Source organism: Vombatus ursinus, unplaced genomic scaffold, assembly GCF_900497805.2.
Source record: "Vombatus ursinus unplaced genomic scaffold, bare-nosed wombat genome assembly UNPS02012179.1, whole genome shotgun sequence".
In the NCBI taxonomy this organism is placed as follows: Eukaryota; Metazoa; Chordata; class Mammalia; order Diprotodontia; family Vombatidae; genus Vombatus; species Vombatus ursinus.
The window spans coordinates 12,576,720-12,579,897 of NW_020951957.1; positions in this window are offsets into that span (position 1 = coordinate 12,576,720).

Genomic DNA, 3,178 nt, shown 5'->3' on the forward strand with positions numbered 1-3,178 from the left:
ACACACACACACACACACACACACACACACACACACACACACACACATATATAGCAATTTGTTGTAATCACCTCTAGTCCTGGGGTATGGGGGATGATGCCTCTGGACTCAAGTCCTCCTTTAGTTTTCTCCTCTGGCCTGTAACTGAAACTAAGAACTCCACCCTCCTATAAGTGTCCACAGCCAGCAGCATCCCTGCCCCACTGCTTCTGCACTTACTGGGCCTGTGCTGGTTCGTTCTCACCCAGAGCCTCATCTTGGTAGCACACACAAACACATTCTTCCCTCTTTGAACCAATTATGATGAAAGTATTGCCTGCCACCACCCCCATTTTCCCTTCATTGTAAAAGTTCTTCCTTATATTCCTCTTTTATGTGAGAAAACTTTCCCCATTCTATATCTCCCTTCCCCCGTCTCCCAGTACATTCCTCTTTTTCACCACTTCATTTTCTTTTTAGATCATCTCGACATAATCTACTCACACCTGTGCCCTCTGTTTATGTAGACTGCTTCTAACTCCCATAACAATGATAAAGTTTTTAAGAATTACATGTATCATCTTCCCATATAGGAATGTAAATAGTTTAACTTTATTAACTTTATTAAAATCCCTTATGTTTTCTCTTTCATGTTTACCTTTTTATACTTACCTTACATCTTGTTTTTAAATATCAACTTTACAGTCCCCTCTGGTCTTTTCATCAAGAATGCTTGAAAGGCCTCTATTTCATTAAATATATGGTTTTTTCCCCTTGAATGAATATACTCAGTTTTGCTGAGTAGGTTATTCTTGGTTGTAATCTTACCTTCTTCATCTTCTGAAACATCATATTCCAAGCCCTCCACTCTTTTAATGTAAAAACTGTTAAATCTTCAGTGATCCTGACTGTAGCTCCATGATATATGAATCATTTTGTTCTGGCTGCTTAGAGTATTTTCTCCTTAACCTGGGAGCTCTGGAATTTGGCTATAATATTAATGAGAATTTTCATTTTGGGATCTCTTTCAGAAGATGATCAATGGATTCTTCAATTCTATTGTATCCTCTAGATCTAAAATATCAGAGCAGTTTTGCTGTATAATTCCTTGAAGTATAATGTCTAAACTTTTTTTTCTTTTTTGATTATGGCTTTCAGATAATCCAATTCTTAAATTGTCTCTCCTGGATCTATTTTCCAGGTCATTTGTTTTTCTGATGAGATATTTCACACTTTCTTCTATTTTTTTTCTGCCTTTAAATGTGGAATCTTTAATCTTAGCAGCTTTCTCATACCAATTTTCTTCCTATCCATTTTTTTAAATTTTTAAACATTTTTATTTAAATTTTTGAGTTCCAAATTCTATCCCTCCCTCTCTCAGTTCTCTCCCCCTTCCCTGAGATGGTAAGCAATCAGATATAGGTTATACATGGCAATCATGTAAAACATTTCTACATTAGTTATTTTGTACAAGAAGACTTAAACAAAAGAGAAAATGAAAATGAAAAATAGCATGCTTTAGTTCTATTTTTAAAATTCTTTTGACTTTGTTTTATTGTTTCTTGATGTCTCATGGAGTCATTAGCTTTTACTTGCTCAATCCTAATTTTTAAGGAATTATTTTCTTCAGTTATCTTTTGTACCTCTTTTTAAATTTAGCCAATTTTGCTTTTTAAGGAGTTTTCTTTAGTGAATTTTTGTGTTTCTTTTACCATTAGGTCAATTCTATTTTTCAAGGTGTTATTTTCTTCAATATTTTTTGTGCCTCTTTTACCAACCTATTAATTCTCTCTTCATGATTTTTTTTTGCACCACTCATTTCTTTTCCCATTTTTTCCTCTATCTTATCTTTTTATCTAATTCTTCCAGGAATACTTATTGGAAATACATTTTTCTTTGAGGCTTTGGTTGTAGGGGTTTTCACATTGTTGTCTCTTTCTGAATTTGTGTCTTGATCTTCCCTGCCACTATAGTATCTTTTTATGGTCAAGTTCTTTGTTCTTCTTGTTGTTGTTATTTGCTTATTTTTTGAGTTTATTTCTTGACTTTGAACTTTATGTTAAAGTTGCTCACCTGGGAGTGGGGGGAGGGTACTGTCCCAAGCTTCAGGCTTTTGTGTGCTGCTATTTTCAGAACTGCTGTGCAGCCAGGTTGTCCAGCGGATAGAACACTGGACTTGGAATCAGGGAGACTCATCTTCATGAGTTCAAATCTGGCCTCAGACACTTACTAGCTGTGTGACCTTGGGCAAGTCACTTAATCTGTTTGCCTCAGTTTCTCATTTGAAAAAAATGAACTGGAGAAGGAAATGGCAAACCACTCCAGTATCTTTGTCAAGAAAATCCCAAAATGGGGTCACGAAGGGTAGGACACTACTAAACAACTTTTTATGAACTGTTTCTGGGGGTCTGCAAGTTTTTGGTGCTTCCAAGGTGGTATGATCCAGGGACAGGTGTGATCACTGCTGTCCTGGTCTGCACTTTGATCTTTACCCAGGAAAGGCCCCTACTACCTTGCAGACATAAGGGCTAGTGCTGTTTTTGGCCTTGGAACTGTGACTAGATCCCTTACTTTCCTTCAACCACAAGCACTACTGTTCATTTCTGCCTTGGAACTGCAACAAGGGCCCTTTCTCCTTTATTTCCCACCACACACACTCCTGTCCATCCTGGAACTGCAACTCAAAACTGTATATGGGTAATAGATTTATGAGCAGCACCAGCTATACCCACTGCCAGCAAAGGGTCCCCTGTAAACTCTTTTGGACCAGTTGAATGAACCCCTTATTGTCTTTGGGCTGAGAGCTTCTGAAGCTGCTGCTGCTGCTGCTGCTGCTAGCATAGCTGCCTCCAAGATCTGCTTTTGGTGTTGCCACCCTGTGTATACTGGGTCTGCCCCTACCCTGGTGTCACACACCTCTCCTGTTGACCTCCTGAGTTGTCTTAGACTAGAAACATTTCTCACTCTAATCTTTTGTTGGCCCTGCTGCTCCAAAATTCATTTTGAGCCATTCTAGTTACTCTATATGTACTGTCTTCTCCCAATGGAATATAAGCTACTTGGTGCCAGGTACTGACTTGTTTGCTCATATGCCCAGCACTTAGCACAGTGTCTATTATACAAATACTTAATAAGTTTTTTTTCTTACTTTCTATCTATCTATCTATCTATCTATCTATCTATCTATCTATCTATCTAT